The sequence below is a fragment of the Lepidochelys olivacea genome, assembly GCF_965140295.1.
Source record: "Lepidochelys olivacea isolate rLepOli2 genome assembly, chromosome: 9".
In the NCBI taxonomy this organism is placed as follows: domain Eukaryota; kingdom Metazoa; phylum Chordata; order Testudines; family Cheloniidae; genus Lepidochelys; species Lepidochelys olivacea.
The window spans coordinates 44,092,158-44,112,665 of record NC_140419.1 but is presented as its reverse complement, the minus strand read 5'-3'; the positions used below and the strand labels follow the sequence as shown (position 1 = coordinate 44,112,665).

The 20,508-nt window shown below is 45.3% G+C and overlaps 1 long non-coding RNA gene across 1 annotated transcript in view; it reads left to right on the top strand.

Annotated features, from left to right (window-relative positions):
* The window catches only part of LOC311526008, a 73,648-nt gene that overhangs the window by 22,707 nt on the left and 30,433 nt on the right, over positions 1–20,508 (top strand). The window lies entirely within an intron of this gene.

Genomic DNA, 20,508 nt, shown 5'->3' with positions numbered 1-20,508 from the left:
AAAATTCTGTCCCATGAATGTTTTCAAGATTTTGAAACTTGTCCTGATTTGCATCAGGACAAAACCAGACCTTTCAAAGTTTTCTGCGGAAAACTAGAGTACCCCCTCCCAAAATAGTCAATAGCCTGGTGGTTAGGGCACTCACCTGTAATGTAGGAGATCTAAGTTCAAATCCCTGCTGTGAATCACTCATGGTAGAGCTATTCCACCTCTTATAAAGATTTATTGGAGCAGAAATTTGAACTTGAGTTTCCATATCTCTGCTGAGTGCCCCAATGAATGGACTCGTGGGGGAAAAGGGAGGGGGAAAAACACACACCAGTTTAGACCAGAAATTTCATCCTGGACCTCAAAAACCTTTCCTGACAATTAGTTTAGTCAAAACTGGAAGGTTCCTGAAAAGTTCCAGTTTTAACGAATCTTCATTTTCCAACGAAAAACTTGTCAAAAATTTCCTGACCAGTTTACTCTCCATACAGTCTGGTGAGGACATAGCTACAGAGTCCTGCAGACCTTCCCATCCTTCATCTTGCCCACTTGCAAAACTCCATGTCACAATCACCACTATGGATTCAAATCTAATCTAGTATAACCTATAGCTTATCCAAAACACAAGACTATGATTTGTTACTGAACCTGGTGTAATCCTTCTGCCAGATGGAGACAACATCAACCAGGGCCGGGCTCAATATCTAGGAGGTCCTTTCCATTGACACAACACAGAACCAGCCTGAGTCCCCACCCAGTAATCTGGGAAATTTATACACCACTCCTGGGCACCTCTGCGGGGAAATACTTCTCCACTCACAAGCACAGAGTCTGAGCGTAGAAAAGAAATTTTTACTAAAAGGAGGGAAGTAACTGGGTGTTAATTTGGGAAAACACTGCAAACAGGGTTCATAAACAAACCATGAGTAAAAGACCCACCACCAAGTAGGTTGGGCAGTGTTCTTTTCCCCTCAGTTTCTTAAGTCCAGCGACCCAAAAGTCCCTTTCACATGCTCGACACTTCTCTGCACCCCACTCACAGTTGCTGTCCTTGGTCAGTGCAGACCCAGCGTTCAGAGGTGCATCTGCAGAGTTCACCTCCCCCCGGGTGGAGTAAAGAGGTACCTTACTCGCTCTGCTGCTCAGGCACTAGCTTGCTGCCCCTCTCTGCCTACCAGCCACCCTACTGGCTGCTCACCAGCTGCTCCTGCCAGCCACCTGCTCGTTGCTTCCGCCAGCAGCCTGCTCTCACTGCGTCTCTCCACCAGCCAACCTGTTGGCCACTCATCATGCCTCTCTACTGCACCAGCCACTCATTCACCATCTGACTGTCAGTCGCCTTCTACTGCCACCTCTGCACATCAGTCTTAGTAATTTTCAGCTCTTTGCAGGCTGGGAACAAACACTGCCCCATCTCAAGTGATTTTAGCTCTTTGCAGGCTGGGCAGAAACACAGCCTTACTACAACTGATTTCAACTCTGATTGGGCATTTAACATAACGAAGAGGCTCCTAATGAAGCCTGTTTAGCGCTATTCTTTTAGTAGTGGGGAGGAATAGGTTAAATCAGTTTAGGAGGACCCCTGGGGATGTGCAGCCTCCTGGCTGGGGATACCTGTCCACAGCCCTCTTACTTTCATAGGACTCTGACATTTGAGCCCCTGGCTTAATGAGGTTCTTTCAACTGAGGGTGGCCCCCTCATTTGGGACAGGTTAAGCACAGTCCTGCTTTCCTGTATTCCTACAATAATTACAACATTGGTAACCATATTTCATATATCTCTGCATTCAGTTCTAAGGTGATTTGAACCTAACGCCAGCCAAACTTGATCATTTTGACGCTACTGTAGCTGATGAATATGAAAACAGCAGGAGCAAAGCATTCATTCAGACCCTGCTTACACTGGCATTTGCTCTTAGCAGTGCAGTGTACTCCCACTAAACCCTGAGGCTAGCCAAAGAATCAAATCTGTAGCAGCATAAACTGAACATGAACAAATGTGAGTACTTGTCAAAAAGTAATACAATAGCTAGCTAATGCCATGGTAGGCATGCTAAAATAACTGGACCACTGCATAGTATATTCAGGATTTGGGCTGGGTCAATCCTGGGGGGTGGGGGAGTGTCTAGGTGTTCACTCTGATTTCAAAATGCATTCACAATGGTTGTGTGTTGTGTTCACTTTCCATAGGTATTGAAACAACCTAGTTCTATTCAGGTTGAATGGTCCATGGAAAGGGAGTTTTAAAGCTTCTGTACATGAGTTTTCCTGTCAGAAGTGGTATATATTAATTGGGTTGGAACAGTACAGCAGAGGTTCCAGAGACCGGGCAGAGAAGCAATCAAGAAACAATCCCCCTCTCACACAGAGAAGGATAGAACCACACCCTTCACAGCAAACATGCTCCCAGTTATTGTGTTGGGTTGTATTGATGACAGTAAATTAGACCAGTACATGCATGAAATACCCTGGATGAGAGATTATTCAACATGGTAGAAAACTACCGTAGTGAATACCTTAAGTATGCGAAGAGACACTATTTCATAGAGGCAGGGGTGGGGAGGGCAGAGAGTTCCCAAATCCCCACACCAAAGCCCCAGTATCAAGGCTGTCAAATAGGAAGGGAAGGATTCTCTCTCTTTCTGACACCCTTCCACTCCCCACTTGTATGTGACCGTGATGAGAGAAAAGTCAATTTAAACTCTCCACACAGCCAATGAACCTAGTAGCCTGTCACAGGGCACAGCACTCACTGCTGTTCTCACTCCTCCTCCTGGTCTCTCTGGGAATTAACTCTGAGGTAGATGTCCACTTCTGCAGATTACACATCATCATGCCAACTCTGGTCTGCAGCTCCTCTTGCTCCAGGACCCACAGTATCTTCTTCGTGACTTAGCCCTGCAGCTAGGTAATTCAGCATGCCCCATTCCAGGGTTCAGTCCATCAGCAGTGCTAGGCAGTCTTCCCATTCATTGCCTTAGTTCTATGCTATTCCTTCAGTGGCTGGTAGGGGAACTGAGGCCTGCCCTCTGCTCCAGGTTCCAGTCCAGGAGCCCTCAGCTCAGAAGTTCTAGGCTTCCCCCCTCTGCCCACACTGCTCCTTTCCAGGACTGCTTCCTACCACTCTGGTTCCCCCATCTCTCTCTGGGTGCACCAGCTCCTAGAACCCTCCTCCCTGGGAGTGGTGATGGCTGGGCCTTGCAGCCTTTCCTAGCAGCTCCCCAATTTCCTAGTAGGCTTCCCCCAGCAGTCACTCTGTGGCCTGTTACCTAGCTTTATAGGCTCTGCCTGTTCCTGCACAGGTGAGCCTCTCTCTAATTAGTTGCCTTCTGCCAAAAGCTCCTCTGTTGGCAGCCTCATTAGCTGATTGGGCTCACCTGGCCTAATTCAGCTCTTGCAGGGCCAGTGTGGGGGTGTATACCGCACCACATAGCCTAAGTTTCCTAGAAATGATGCCTCTGGCAAGGCCTACACGTGGCACAAAATTATTTATTTATTTATTTTACAATTCCCCAATTCTGCTACTAGAACTGCAGCAGGATCAGGGCATTGTGAAGGTGAGCTTTAATTAATCTATGTGTATACATACCCTCACCATGTACAGATCACCTACATCTGAGGATCAGTCTCCCAGTCCATATTTCTCTCTCTCTCTCAGGATGAGAATTACTGGGTGAAACATAGCAACTGCTTAACAGTGCATGATGACTCTTCACAACAATGTAGGACAGAGTGAAAATTGCTGTGCCCAACTGAAATTGCAGGGAGGATTTTGCCAATGAGATGATAACAATCCCTATAGGAATTTGGTCCAGGTGCCAGGGCTAACACCCACTTTTGCAAAACATGCCACTGGAGTTTATTTGCCACACTGGTAGTCAGCATTCAGCAACCTGGCTTTACACCTTCCCCCAAAGATGCCCGACAGGATAAAGTCTGCAATCAGCAAGAGATGTGAAATACATTATGCACAGTAAAATAGGCAGAGAAGGGGGCTTAGCTATTATTGCAGGGGTCTTTAAAATGCATTGCCGGTAATTTTAATCATATAATTAAATAAGCCTGTTAAAGGACAATCCCCTGTGCCCACAGGAACCTGCCAAAAGAGGACTTGGTGGTGGGGGAGAAGGGAGTGGATTGTGCTTTAAAAGACTGCTATTTAACGCAGTTGCAAAATATCTCAACAGCACTTACAAACATGTTAAACAGTCAAATACTCTGTGGTTGCCAGTGACTAGCATAGGTGTAAAGAAGTGCTGCTCTTTAGAAGGCTGCCCTTTGTGAAACTGCTGTATGTAGTTGTGTGTGAAGGTACCTTCTTTGTACATTGTAGCAGATTAGGTACTTACATTGTACAGGAAACTCTTTATATCAAGGAACGTAAGGTGTGTCCGATAGCTGTGTGAGCGCACCCGGGAGGCACTTAAGGGCAAATCCACTAGAGGGAAGGATTATATATGGGAGAACTGGTAGGTATGGGGCTTCCACAGATGGGCTCCATTAGAGCTGTTTGAAATGAGAGGGGTTTTTTGTGTTGAAAAGTGAATTTTGTCTAACTAGTTTTTCTTTTCCATGCAAAAACTTCTTTTTTGAAGAAAATATATGGGGTTTGCGTGAACAAAAAAAATTTTGGCAACAAAAAAATAAAAATGGATTTTGGTTTCTCAGTGAAAACTCAACTTCTCACAGAAGAATTTAAATGTACATGAAAGATTCTTCGTCAAATTTCACTGTGGGGGGAAGGAAGGGGAACACATTTTCCTGGGCAGCTCTAGGCTCTATTGCTTGGAAATGTTCCCCTGGGATTCCTGACACCTCAGCCTGCAGGAAGCTTGGAGTTGGTTTGGGTTAGTAGATCCACAACTAAACAGACCCATCAGAAGCTCCCCACTTATAGAAGGGCCATAATGCTGTGCAATGTTAAGGATGCAGTAGCTCAGCTAGAGCTCCACAGCCTGCGGAAGCAGGGGTGGGTCCTGTCCTCTGCCGACTCTACAAGACAAACTCCCTCCCTGTGCTAAGTGACTTGGCAGGGAGTTGGGCAGGGAAGACTGCCCACCTCTGCTTTAAGGGCAAAACTACAGCCCCTGGGCCACAGCTGGCCCCCGGGACCATCCTACCTGGCCCCTGAGCTCCTGGTCCAGGAGGGTAGCCCCCTGCCCCTCCCCTGCTGTTCCTCCTTCCCCGCAGCCAGGCCGCCGTGCTGGCAGCGCTCTGGGTGGCGGGGCTGCATGCTCATGCAGGGCAGCGCGGCAGCATGTCTGGCTCTGGCCGGGCGGCATGGCAGCCAGACATGTTCCTCTGAGCAGCATGGCAAGGGGGCTGGGGCATTGGATAAGGGCCAGGGCATCCCAGGGAGCAGTCAGGGTACAGGGAGTGGTTGGATGGGGCGGAGGTTCGGGGGAAGGGGAGAGTCAGGGGATGGGGAGCGATGGGGGGGTTGGATAGGGGGTAGGATCCCGGGGGGTGGTTGGGGCGGGAGTCCCGGGATGGGGTGGTCAGGGGACAAGGAGCAGGGGAGATTGGATGGGTGAGGGGTTTTGAGGGGGGCAGTTGGGGGCGGGAAGTGGGAGGAGGTGAATGGGAGCAGGGACCAGGCTGTTTGGGGAGGCACAGCCTTCCCTACCTAGCCCGCCATACAGTTTTGCACCCCGATGTGCAAAAGGAATGGAAAATAATGGGTGTTGTATCAAGTTGAAACAAGATTAGAGTCACTCTGTATGAAGTGTTGGGAAATATAACTAACAGCTCTAGGTACGTGAGTGTCAATAAAAGCACTCATAGGGGTCATGTGAATCACAATTCTTACTGCATACTGCTAAGCCAGAAAGGGAAGTTTACTGCTACCGCACACTGGAAACCAGATAAACTCGGGCTGATTGCTCATTAAAGTGCATTGTCTTAGAAAAATAGACTTTGTGGAATCTGCAAATCAGCACAAGGACAAAAATATATGCAGCCTCCAAATTCATACACTCTGAGAAGGTGAGGTGGCTTGTTTTATATCCAACATTTAACAAAATATCAAAGACCTTGTTTGCCATCTCGCGTTCTGTTTGCACAGTTGGGCCTGGCATGCTCACACTGTTTTGGAAAGGAGCTGGGTCTTTTGGGAGTTGCAGATGGCACTACTCCAGTATAATATGTTTTTCAAGCAATAACATGAAAACCCCAAGACAAAACATGCATACAGTATAAGTCTAATATCAATATTTCATCTTGGGTTGGTTCCAGCATACGTCCTTCCAGGAATGGACACCAGTCCCACTGGGCACCCTGACTAAAGTAGGTCACTACACCTTTGAGATGAAAGTGAAAGCACAGACGTGAAGAACCAAGGTGGGGCAGGGAGACATGGAGAGGTGGGGCGGGGAGACTATTTTCCATTTAGTAATAAAACACTCTGCAGATGAAGACATCACCACCCTTGGGGCTGAATCTGCAGTTGCACCATCCCATTCACCACAGAGAGTATGAAGGCAGTAGTTAAAAGCTTTACAAACCTCAAAAGCAGCACATTCTTTGCTGGTATCTCCAAGGCTGCTTAAATTAGTTATCTGTGCTGCGGGGCAGTCAACAAAGCCTTGCATTGTAACAGAGCTCTGAAATCTCTGCTGTAGCAGGGCAGCTCATTTAAGCATCTATAAGTTTCATACGCCAACCACTGCCGGCACAAAGCAGGATCGTTCTGATTTGACTGTTGCTGTCTCTGCCATAGTTCAGTCTTTGTGGCTGAAGATTGTGGCACGTATACTATATAAACTCAGCTGGCTCTCAGGCCCCTGCAATACTCTAGGCACAATAGGATGAATTAAGGATAGAGTGACAGTGCCAAACGAATCTTCTTGCTTTTGGCTTTTCAAGTGAGAGGTTAAACGCCATGTTTTCAAGGACGTATCTGGGATTAAAGTCGCTGGCTGTTAAGAGGATAAATCCCATGACTGAAAGTGGAGGCATTACTTTTATCTGAAACATTAAAAACAAAATCTGCTTTCTCCAGTTTCTCCGGTCACTTCAGTGCATTCTCAAGCTATCTAACCCAGTAATTCAAGTGCCCACAATAGGATTTTTACTGGTGTTTCAAACAACTCAATAAAAGTTATAAAGCTCACCAAAGCGGCTTTAGTGCTGTTGCTTTGACACAAAGGGACACAGATGCTTCTCTTAGGCCAGCTCATCTGCCCCCATCAAGCTTGCAGGATTTTCCCCCAAAATGGGAACACGCGTAGGGGGGTCAGGTTTTTACCTCCATACCACTGTTTCCTCACCCCTCCCCTAGTCAAGTCCCCTCCTTGGAGGTCAAGGATCTGCAGCACAAATGGAGTCAATAGGGGGAGTGCTGGAGTGACACGCTCTGTCCTTCTACCACACCCTACAGAAAACCAGACAAGGGAACTTTTTTTGGGGGGGTGTGTGGAGCTACAGCCCATTCCATAAGGGGGGCAAACATTCTCTGCTCAGGAATTGATCTTGACCCAACCTCATCCCCGTTTCTGTGGGCCCCTGTGCCTATTCAGAGTTGCAAAAAGACCCGTTTCTTTATAAAACTTGGAAGAGGGGTGGTTTAGATTTTGAGAGAACAATGCAGGCTGGTTTACCTTGAGCAACATGCTGTGGATGCTGTCTTTCCACACGTAGACAGGTAGAGTTAGGCTGGAAAGAACATGAGGAAATTCTGAGCGCCAATGAACTGTAATTAAAGGCATTAATTTTTTTTCTATGTACACAGAGCTGTACCAAGCAAATACAATATTGCCAAATACACCTGCATTTTGAGAGCATGCTGAAAGGCTGCTGCCAACTCACGAATTTTCCCTTATTCAAAATGGGCACCTGTTTTGAATCTCCTACTATGGTCAGTGAAGCTGGAACCAGCAAGATAGCCACCATTTCCCCACAGTCTTTCTGCATGTGAATGTCACGTCGTCCTTAATAAAATTGGCTGCTGTGTCCCATTGTTTTCAAGGAGATTGAAGCCACGACCACAGTCAAAGTGGCTGCCACTCTATGGCTCAGGAGCTAGATAGGACACAGGGACTGTGAGGAGCAGAAGAGACACTTGGGGAGAGTGAAGGGGAGCAGGAGGCAGATTTCAGGATTATAGGGCAATTGGGGGCAGGAGGGAGGCTGAAGGGGGTGCAGAGGATGGTGATGGGGTGGGAGATAAAGGGGATAGAATGGCAGCTCCCCCAGCCTGGGGGTAGTGGTGGGGAAATCTCCAAGCAGCCAGGGGAAGGCAGTTTGACCATATTGCAATACCTGAATTGACCATGAATCCTGGGATTTTGGAGCCTGCAGCAGGAGCTGTCATGATGATGTGAGAAGCTCCTCCAATTCTGCGATTTTTTGGGCCTGCACAGAGCTATGTGCAAAAGTTTGGGACTAATATCACAGCTCTGCCTTGTCACTGAGTCCTGCTTTTTATGTATTGCCCTATAGCAGTGAGAGGGTCCCAGGGCAAGAGGAGAAATGGAGTGGGGAGAAAGTTGCTGCTGGGTTCAGAGCCCCAGACCCAGGGCAACACTTCCGTGCCTTGGAACTTCTCCTCTACATGGGATCTGGGCGGAGGAGAAGCTATGGGTTGCAGCAAGGGAGGAGGGGAGTCAGGGAAGTGGCAGACCCAGGTGCAAGGAAGGGGAGAACCCCAGATGGGCAGCAAGGCAAGGGGAGGAGAGGAGGGGAGATGATGCTGCCAGGTCCAGGGAGGGGGTGAATTCCAGGGACAGCAAGGCACGCGTGTGTGCATGGGATGTCAGGGAGAAAACCAGAGATAGTAAGGTGGTGGTGGGGGAGTCAAGACAGTAATAAGGGAACTGCCAGCCATTTCCTAACCTGGGGGTGAGGAGAGGATAAATGGGAGATGCATGCTTGTAAGGTTAACTTTTGAACCTGAAATTATCACACACATTCACAAAGGAGGGAGTTAAAAAGGTAAGAGACTAAAAAACATGGTTTGATGTTTTTAAACACTCATGATTTGTGGTGTCAATCTCGGGATTTTTGATATCTTGCAGGGGTCCATCTCATGTGTTTGGTCTCTTGAGATCAGCAATACTGCAAATAGGAAGATGAAGTTGCTGCCTACAGAGCATAGCGCCAGATTTTTAGCACTATTGAAACCAGTGGGAGTTAGGAGCTTGAGTATCTTTAAATATCTAGCACTTGGCTTGACTCACGCAAATAAGATGAATGAGACCTGTCACTGTATGGGGATGCTGCTAGTACAAAAAATTGCAAGAGACGGTTCTGTGTGGAAAAGATTTTCAGGAGGGGAGTTGAAGGGGAATGTAGAGAGGGCTTGGCACACAGGAAGCCAAAGGCTGGTCCAAGGCTAGAGGGATAAGTTGAAGGAAGGAGAAATCAGATATAAAATATATGAGAGACAATATGTGACTTCTAGGAGTACACTTTGTTAAAAGAGCAAAAGTGTCTTGAGCTACCAATGTGGATCATTCTGTGTACAGATGTATGATGATGTGAATAAAATAAATCAGGCAATAGCTTGGCAATCTAAGTGAAAAACCTTGCATCAAGAAATATAGTTCAATGGTGCAATAATTATATAGAAGAATATCTTGTCCTCTTGGCAAAAGAAATGCCAGAATGTTTCCCCATATTTCTGCTTTAGTTAATTCTGGTGAAAGAAATGGCCACAAACTAGGTAAGGATGACACATCACTGTAGATAAAGCCTGCTGTGATGGCTGATCAAAACTGACTCTTTGGCACATTTTGGAATATGCAGGATTCCAAAATCATGTATGAATCTTGCTGGGCAATGTGTGATAAGCTTTAGGAACATGCCATTAGGAACAGTTCATCATGCTGAAATTCTGGAAACTATATTTGTGCCCGCAGGGGTAAAGTCAATTTAGTAGTTAGCCTTATGGGGAGATAGAAAGTATGTCCATAGACCAAAATGAAGTGTAGTTAACATCAAATCAAAGCACTGTAGTCATCTTGATTATAAAACCAGAGATTTCACAGCAGCTGGAGGTGAACGACAACATATTCCCATAATACAGCTTTTCAAAAAAAAAGAAAAAAACCAACCCACGTTAGTATTTTACAAGCGATTGAATGATGAGCTGTAAACAAGCAGGACAGAGTCACACAAGCAATCTAGTGGGAAATGTTGGTGATTTAATATTACATTAAGCTGATTTGGATAGTTAAGAATCAGTGGGTGCACTTGCACCACAATAAACATGCAATAAAATTAACAAACAAGCAAATAAAACCATATAATCCCTTCAGTGGCTTGACAAGTGGAAGTAAACAGGGAGAAGATTTCATGTATGCACTGATGAGATTATATAAATGCAACCAGATGTCTTATGCTTCATAATATCCTGTAAACCTGTGAGACATCCATAGAAAGTGCTTTGAGGATATCATTTTGAAATTCTGTCTTCTGCTTCCTTTTTACTAATATTCTGTTTCCCTTTACAATGGGCAGATTTGCTTGAAGCAGATGTTCAACTGGTACAATTCAATTCTCTTTATTTTAACAGGATAAGGAGATGGAAATAAGTTATGAACTTAGGGGTCCTACAGCAGTAGTTTCTTGCTTGAGTAGTGCTTGCACCAAACAGAATTATTGTAAGATTAAAAATGTGAAACCTGCTCTCTCAACACTATGTATGTATTTTCAGTTTATTTTTAAAGGCTTTAGAATCGAGGATTTCATGATACAGTGTTGATGGCAGAATTTAGCTACCATGGTGACTTTTTTTTATTCTTCCTAAGATTAATATGAACCTGGCCATAGAGGGCTGGATCGTTTAAGGCTCGTTCATGAGGAATATTGATAAAATTTTGCCATCCATTCCAAAACCAGATAAGATAATCCTTTTAGGGGGCTTTAGCACAAGAGTTGGCTGAGATTCTAACATATGGAATAGCACCATTGGGAAGGAAGGAGTGGACAAGACCAATTCCAGTGGCATTCTCCTACTCAGCAAATATGCAGAGCACAATCTTGTGATCACAAATACAATCTTCAGACAAAGCAACAGGTGTAAAAAAAACTTGGTAACACTCCCACTCAAAACAGTGTGGCACCTCCTAGATTATGTCATTGTAAGAACACAGGATCTAAGAGATGTCCAAATCACCTGTATCATGAGAGGAGCCAACGATTGCTGGACTGACCAGCACCTGGTGAGGTCAGTCATGTCCATCAGGATTGCACCGAAACATAAGAACACAATCTAAATCACACAGATGGCAATACTGCATCCAAACACTTCAATCCTCAGTGCACCAAGAGAACTTCCAAACACTACACAGTGAAAAACTGTCCATATACACACCTGGAAATGACAACACAAGTGTTGAAGAAGACTGGGAAGCCCTAAAATTGACCATCTGTGAGGCTTGCGAGGAATCCATTGGCCTTGCTACCCGCCACCATCAGGACTGGTTTAACAACAACAACATTGAGACTACAGCCCTTTTGGACCAGAAGAGAAAAGCTTTCTGCGACTGGCAAAAACAACCACTATCCAGTGAGAAGCAGAGCTCTTCCCATCAGCTCAAAGCTGAAGTTCAAAGGAGGATCTGAGAAATCAAAAACAAATGGTGGGAGGACAAAGCAAAAGAAATCCAAATATTTTCTGACAGACATGATACGTGGAGCTTTTCTTTTGAGAGACAAAGACCCTGTACGGACCAAGCTTATGTGGCCGCTCACCTCTGAGATCTGAACATGGTAATGCCCTTCTTAAAGATAATGAATCCATCAAAGAGTGCTGGAACACTACCAAAAGCATCTATATCGAGAATCGACTGGTGACACCATCGACTCCTTCCCTCAGCACACATTCTGGGAAACTCTTGCCAACCAACTGACACCTGAGGGGGTCTGCAAAGCAATTAAACAAATGAAGAATAATGAAGCACCAGGTTCTGACATCATACCAGTTGAAGTACTGAAAGTGGGGGGAGAAACACTGACTAACAAGCTTCATTTGCTGCTCCTCAAAATCTGGTGCACCAAAGAAATCCCTGCTGACTTACTAATGTTACCATCATCACCATTTTCAAAAAGGGAGACCGGGCTGACTGTGGTAACTATTGAGGCATTGCCCTCCTCTCCATTGCTGGGAATATTCTTGCTAGAATCTTACCAAATTGCCTGCTCCCTCTTGCAGAGGAAGTACTTCCAGAGTCCCAGTGTGGCTTCAGACCATCACGAGGCACAACCAACGTGATTTTCACAGCCAGGCAGATTCAGGAAAAATGTCAAGAACACCACCAGGAGCTGTATATGGCCTTTATCGATCTGACCAAAGCCTTTGACTCTGTCAGCCGTGAGGGTCTGTGGAAAATCATGTCAAAATTTGGCTGCCAAAGCAAATTTATCACCATTGTAAGACTCCTTCACGACCAGATGACTGCCTCTATCCTGTGCACTGGTTTTACCTCTGAGCCTTTTGTCATCCGAACTGGCATAAAACAAGGCTGTGTACTGGTATCCACTCTTTTCTCCATTTTCCTAGCAGCTTTTAAAACATTAACACAAGACCATCTACCACAGGGCATTGGCATCCAATATAGGGCTGACGGCAACTTCTTCAACCTTTCCTGTCTCCGTGCCAGAACTAAAGTAATATCAGCAACAATAACCAAACTCCAGTACACGGATGATTGTGCTGTAGTTGCACACTCAAAGGAGGATCTACAAACAGCCCTTAATTGCTTCTCTGAAGCTTACAAAAGCCTAGGGCTAACTCTGAACTTCGGAAAAAAAAAGTTCTCCACCAGCTAGTCCCTGGTCAATCATCAGACCCAGCAAGGATGATCTACATTAACAAAGAAGAACTGGAAAATGCAGTTCTTGCTATCTTGGCAGCCATCTCTCACAGAGGGCAGACACAGACATCGAGATTCAGCACAGAATCCACTGCATCAGCCTTGCCTTTGACAGAATGTCTCACCAGGTGTTCAACAATCACAACATCAGAACACATGCTAGCCTTTTAGTTTATAAACAGTGGTAATCCCAACTCTCCTCTACAGCTGTGACCTATAGAAAACACCTGAAAAACCTGGAACACCAGCACCAGCATTTTCTTCAGAAGATCCTCAACAGAAAGTGGGAGGATCGTCGCACTAATGTCAGTGTCCTCACAGAGGCCAACATCTTCAGTGTTGAGGCCCTAATTATTCAGCACCAGCTGAGGTAGAGCGGACACTGTGTGCGCATGCCTGATGTATGCTTACCAAAACAACTGCTGAATGCCCAATTCACCAAAGGAGAAAGGAAATGTGGAGGCCAAAAGAAACACTTTAAAGACATCCTCAAGATAAACATCAAGAGACGTGGCATTGACACCCGACACTGGGAGACAGCCGCCCAGGATAGAGATAACTGGCAAAAACTTGTCAGAGAGGTTTCAGAATAGCAGCCGTGTTAGTCTGTATTCGCAAAAAGAAGAGGAGTACTAGTGGCACCTTAGAGACTAACCAATTTATTTGAGCATAAGCTTTCGTGAGCTACAGCTCATCCGAGGAAGTGATCTGTAGCTCACGAAAGCTTATGCTCAAATAAACTGGTTAGTCTCTAAGGTGCCACTAGTACTCCTTTTCTTTTTGTCAGAGAGGGAATGTCTACTTTTGAGGAAAATTGCCTTGCCCTGGTCACAGAAAAATGCCAGAAAAGAAAGGAAAGACTACCGTCATGCAGCAATCGTGGCCCAACCCTGTCTTCCAACACCACCTGCAATGTCTGCCAATGAGCCTCTGGCTCAAGGATCAGAGTCCTCAGTCACCAAAGGACCCATGAAAAATAAAACCTGTGCAAGAGATCATCCTCAACTTCAAGGAATTGCCGATGATGAGTTCAATGTATAGCATATAAGCCACTTGGATCAATTGTAGATGAGCTAGTTGCAGCTAAAATGGGCATGAATCTGATTGTTCATTACTCAGACCTGAACACATGGGATGTGAAACTCCTATTAATCTGTTCCCAGCACCCCCAGACTTCAAATGGTGTCTTTTATTTAAGTTCACAGTTAAAAATACAGCTAACTAATATCTGTCAGTAAACAAGGGATGGCCTCTGTCCTGAATTGCTCATGTGGCAGCTCAGACTCAAGGAACTGCTAACTGGATTCTGCTTATGTTTATATCTGTAGGTTCATCTCCACCTCCTTTCTGAATGACTGGCAGAGCCTACTAGTGGCTAACAAGAGGTGTCCTACTCAACCCCAAATATCTATTTTACTCCAAGGCATCTCTCTGACAGTAGGCCAGTACCAGATGCTTTGGAGGAAAGTGGAATAAATTCATGAGTGGAGAATTGTGGAATAACCCACCCATAGGGTATTCTTCTTTCTACCCCTGTGAGCTGGTTCTTGTCTTAAGTCTTGAAGAATGGGTGGCTTTTTTCAAATATGCAATGTAAATGATGTGATGATTAGCCATATAAAAGTGTCCACTTATTTTGAATCCTGCCAAACTCCTAGACTCCAAGATACCTTGTGGCAGTAAGTTCCACAAGTTAATTGTGCATTGTGTGTTTGGGGAGGAGGGCAGAAATACTCTTATCACTTTTAAATTTGTTGCCTTTCACTGGACATCCCATTCTTCTTGTGTTAAGAGAAAGGGTAAACAGGTGTACCTGACTAACCTTTTGCACACCATACATTAATTTTTATACTTCTATCATATAAAGGAAACTGTCCTGATTTTTTTTCAGTCTCCCCTAACACAAAAGTCTCTATCCTATGCCTCTGATTCAATTTTTGTCTCCAGTTTCTGGACACCATGTTCAGAAGAGGTGACCAGGAATTATTACTGCAATCCAGTTGAATTGATTTCTGTCTTGGCATTATATCTTTAGTAGTAGTTTTCATCCCACTTGTTGAGCTAGCTAACAATTGAATGGTTCTTACTAGCTCTGTACACCGATGATGCCCAGGTCTGTTTCCTGAGTGGTTAGTTACTGTAGGACCCAGCTACACATGGGAGTAGTCCAAACTATTCCTTCTAATAGGCAGCAGGAGCTAGGGGAAGGGTCTTTTCTCAGTTTCCCGCACCTAAGTTTTGGATGGCGTGGTGTTGTATCTCTGTGGAATCAGTTGCAGAGTCTCTACTCTCCAGTGCCATCAGCATCCTGCTCCTAACAGCAACCATCTTGGCCACAGCTATCCCAAGACCCAAATTAAATGGAGATTCCCTCTGTGGAGGGTGCGCTGTGGGAAAGAATTATCATGGATCAAGTGGAGGAAACGTGTCCATCCACTGGCCCCACCCCCGCTCAACACAGCACTATTTGCTCCTCAACCCACTCAATCCTTGTCCTATGTAGACATCTCTGTGGGGTCTGGAGAAAGGAGAAACAAGACCGTGGAAGTGGCTGAACTCCCTCATTCCGTGTTGGAGGGGTGAGAAATGCACAAAGCTCAGGGACATGATCTGGCTATACCCTGAATTTCATATGTCTCATTGTCCAGGGGCCTAGCTATGTTAAATCCCTCAGGAAAGCAGGAGAGATTGGGGAACAAGGAGGGAGAGAACAATTTTGAGAATATCCCAACAGGATAACTTTCTCTTAAACCAAGCAAAGACTCTCTTGTTTGGCCTGGATGGTTAGTTTAGCCCAATACAAAATGTCTTCCCCAGTCCGCAAGAGGAGACTGCCACCTGCAAGAAGGGAAACCTGAGGTTTCACCTGATGCCAGAAAGGGAGGTCCCTCTTCTATGCAGAGAGGCGCTGAAAGATTCTGCTTTTGTTATTGACATTTCATATTACCTACACAGGGAAATTCACAACCCTTAAAGAAAATGTAATGAGACCCCAAAGAACAGAAGCTCGATTTTTTGTCCATATTGATTAATATGGACAAATTGATGTTAGCTGAGGGAAAATATTGTCTAATAAGAGTACTGACTATGGTATTTAAGGCTGGTTTGTGGGTTCTACCCTTTTCTGGTAGGCTTTACCCTTTTCTTTCCTAAATTCAGCCCAACACAAACTGTACCAAGGAACAAATTTGTTACCCAGTGCACTGGAGAAGAAAAATTGCCACCATAGTAGAGAGGAGCTGAGGCTTTTGAGGAAGCTGTGAAACTACCCCATGTTTCTTTAAAGTAAAAGAAATCCAGACTCAGTAGAAAGTGACAATTCTTTATCCGAAGAGCATGTGTCCATGGGAAATGGAAAAGCTGTGTCTGCTGGAGCTTATGGCCTTTGTGGATGATGACTAATTGACCAATGAAAGAACAGGATTCACAGCCCTCTAGTTAATGAATGAGTGATTTATTCCTGTCTGGAACCTAAGGAGACCTATCCATGGGGAAAGAGCTAAGCAGTACACATACACTATGGTAATGTGAACCCAATACACACTCAATTTGTTTTTTAAAAACATCCATACATGCCCTTTGAAATTGTCCTCCTGAAGAACTTCCTTTTGGTAACAACCCATGCTCTGTTGGGAATGACAGACAAGGGGGAGAGAGACTTATTTGATCAGTTCTTTTTGAGGAAGGTTTAAGGTCTTTCATCTCCCCTCCAAGTCTTTATGGTCTCCCTGTAGCACCCCCTTTTTAAAACACTCCTGTTGGAGTGAGGGTCCTTCTTTTACAGGGACATCAATACCTAGCAATATGTACTAGAGATAGTGCTGGGGCCAACCGTATGTGCTAGTAAAAACTGGCTACGTGGATTTTTTTTGAGGGGGGGCAATCACCATAGGGCGGAATTTAACCCAAGAGAACTAAGACCTAAAGGAAAAGAGGCAGCAGAGGGTTAAGTAAATATTGTGATAGACGAGAATGTTTGCCTTCATTTTGGACACTTTGGCAGCAGCATGGGTGCAGCTCAGATTTAAGCACGAAATTGAGTTAACCTCCCCTCCTGAGCAGAAGGCAATGAAGCAGGAGAAAAGATGGGCAGAGAGCAGAAATCCAACAGGATGAACAATAGAGTAGAGATTGGACAGAATGGAGAACAATATAGAGAGCCCATGAGGAAAAGAATGAGGTGAGCGAGAGAAAATAATGTAAAACTATATATATATATTAGTATGGATACAGGTGGGAGAAGCATATTTGAAAATCCCTCTCCAAAAATTATAAAGGCCTTTTAAAAAGGGAAAAGAAATTAAATGCTCTATAAATTTGCAATAAGAGTTAGGCACTAGAGCTGGATATAATATTTCAGCCAAAACCTTTTTCACCAAAAATGAGGATTGGGATTGACTGAAACATTTGTGAATTCAGGTTCACTGAACTGGTTGTTAGAAAACAAAAACACTAAACTTCTGACAATTGAAACTCTTCACTTTGACATTTTCTAAAGAAAACAGTTTGATTTGAAAGTACTTTGTTTCAAACTGTACTAAATTTTATTTCAGTTTTTTAAAAAGCTCAAAAATGAGAAAACACTGTTTGACCCAAAATGATTTTTGTAAACTTTTCAGTTCGCTGAATTTTTTTTAACAAAATTGTTTCATGTTGACCTGAAACAAGGGTGGGGTTTTGTTATATATATTTGTTATATATAATATGCCTAAAAAATCTGTTTTTCCCACACAGCTCCTTTGACCACCGAACTCCTCTAGGCCTCTTTGAAGTCCCAGTCAAGGGGCTTGAGCTACTTCATGGTGGGCTCTTCGATCCTTAAAATTGTACACTTAACACTAGGCTTTAGCTAGAAAAAAACTGTTTTGTTCTTCTTTCACTCACTTAAAAGACAACTAACTACAACTCCAGTTTCACTTACAGGAAGAAAGGCTTGCAAACTCAGACTTGCTTTGTGAACTAACTAGTGAGGTTCTCAAAGCCCCAGGCATCCATCACAAAGTTTGCCCATCCCTAGTCATAATGCCCTTTCTGAAAACACAGACCATGGACCACAGAGTGCAGCTTGCTTGCAAAGCACAGAGGTGCATTTTCATTTAGCAGCTTTAAGTGAGGAGCAGTTTGGCTTAAAATTTTTTAAAAAGCCATCGTGTACGCTCTTCCCCTTCTCCAATAGAAAACCAAATACAAATGGGATGGGGAGTAAGCACAAAAGAAATTAGAGCTCACACTCCAGCAAGAAAATAAAACACTCAATGTAGAAAATAAAATCCTTCAGGACACAGTTTTCCCTTCAGCACAGCTGAAGAAATTTTCTGGCAAGTCATTTTCTTCTTCCCTAGAGTATTTCCTGAGAAATTATACTTGATTTCCTTGGACGCTTGACGTTTGAATGGTTGTTTCTATAAATTAAAGGTATCTCAAAGGAAAAGTGGCTTCCTCTTCTGATATTTCAAGCATTCTATGTGTAAGCAGGGGAATAGTCCCACTATTGTGGGGAACTTTCCTGGCTTCTGCCCTACCCCGGTGAAGTGGGCTAGAGAAAGGATCTGAATCCTCGCTCCCACTTCTTTTACCCAGTGGCCTCCCTGCCCTTGAGGACTCCCCTTCCACTCTCCTGTCTGGCAAAGTCCTCGTAACCCCACCGAGGCTGGGCCCAGGATTCCTGGGGGGCTCGACCCCCAACCCTGCAGTGGTCACCTAGGACAGGGGCTAGGGTGTCCCCACTCCGGGGTACTTTCTTTGCAGTGGGCACTTCTCTGACCCACTGACCATTACATACAATTTAAAGCAAATGCAAGTTATTTAATCAACAATTAAATTTAAAAAGAATAAGGGAAAATGAGAAAGGTTAAAGGAAACACATCACCCCGCTCTGTGGCAGGGAACATCACAAACAGTGTCTCTGGAATGTCTGGGCAGTTCACAGTCTGTTCCTTGTAAGTCCCAGGCCTCCTCCTCAGGCCCTGGTTGTGCTACAGGGATGCTGGGGGTTGGACACTTGCTCTGGTGGTGGCCACACACTCTCAGGCCCTAGGTGGCAGGGCCCTTCTTCCCAGTGTCGCCCCCGCCCTGTCGGGGTTACGAGCCAAGCCTGGCCTGCAGAGCCTCTTGGCTGAGGCGTCTCCCTGTGCTGGGCCTGCTGCCGAGGGTCCCCCTCGCTCTCCCCAGCTGTTCACCGCACCCAGCTCCGGACTACTCCAGCCCCAGCTCCACCACTCTGTCTCTGCACTGCTGGTGCTGCTCTGCCTCCAGCTCCCTGGGCTGCTTCTTTGGCCCCTCTGGCTCTGGTTGCTACAGCTCTGCTCCCAGGACAGGTCTGCTCTGCAGGCTGCTTCTGTGACTCTGCTCCCAGCACTGACCTGCTTCCTGGGCTGCTTTTCTGGCCCCTCTGCCTCTGGTTGCTGCAGCTGTGCTCCCAGAGCAGGTCTGCTCTCTCTGGGCTGTGCCTCTGGCTTTGGGGCTGCAGCTCTGCTCCCAGGACAGGGTCTGCTCTCTCTGGATCTGGCACAGCTCAGCATAGGCCCCTGCTTTCTCCTTAGCTCGGCCCCCCCCTCTGTCTGACCCAGGCAATTCCAGCTCACACGGAGGATGGGACCTCCCTGGCCTCCTGACTCTCTGATTAGCCTGCCCACCCTGTCATTCAGGCTGATCTGGAGCATTGGCCTCTCCCCATTGTTCCTGGGGACTGTCAGTCTCAGGGTCCTGATTTCCCATGGACCCTTCCCCTTCTAGTACTGGGAGCTAGCAACTAAAACACCCCCACTGAATGTTAGTAAGGGGGCAACAGTCTCCTTACATATGTATTGATGAGTGTCTGATGCTCTTCCGTTGTGTTCGCAGAATGGGTTCTCCCTTGATACTTTTGCTTGTGAATATAAGTAGTCAGATTCTAACTTCACATGGGGTAAATCCAGAGTAGCTGTGCCTTAGCCACCAGACAATTCTTTCTCTCATCCTCCAGAATTCTCATTAGATCACGCACCCACAGCACCACTAGACATGGCAGTGGTGTTCTTGGGAACTTCAAGGGCTAAGATTGTCCTAATAAACAGGGCTCCCCTCTGATTTTTAGTTTGATACTTTCCTGAGATGATAAAACTTTGATTACAGAGATAATTGGAGAGATTGGCCACAGTAATCATGGCTCCTACCCAAAGCTCTGCTCAGACTTGGACGGGAGGATTCACTGTGTCTTGGCAAGAAGCAGATAACTGGGAAGCTTTAATTTTGGGCCAAGAAACCTCTTCTCTCCCATCCTGGCTGGATGCTTTTCTATAATGTGTTAATCTTTGGCTGCTTCCAAACACAGAACCATTTCCTCTGCAGTCCATTACTTAGTGTATAAGGTCAGGGATAAACTCTGGGCATCTTCTGTTGTATCCGATGCTAAACAGAAAAATAATCCTAATGTTCAAAATTCTACTCTAACTCTTATTTGAGTCTACCTTAGTACTGTTTCTGTCTTTCACTTTCTGTGTTGGCCTGCCTGCCTGCTTTCCTTCTTGAAAGTTTGTCTCTCACCAACAGAAGTTGGTCCAATAAAAGATATTACCTCACCCACCTTGTCTCTAATATCCTGGGACCAACACCGCTACAGCAACACGTCCTTCCCAATGACAATAGTCTGTTACTAGCCCTCGCGATCATGCCCTCACTTGCAACCAAAATAAGTTCTTGCCTGGAAGTTAAGTAGAAGAGGTGC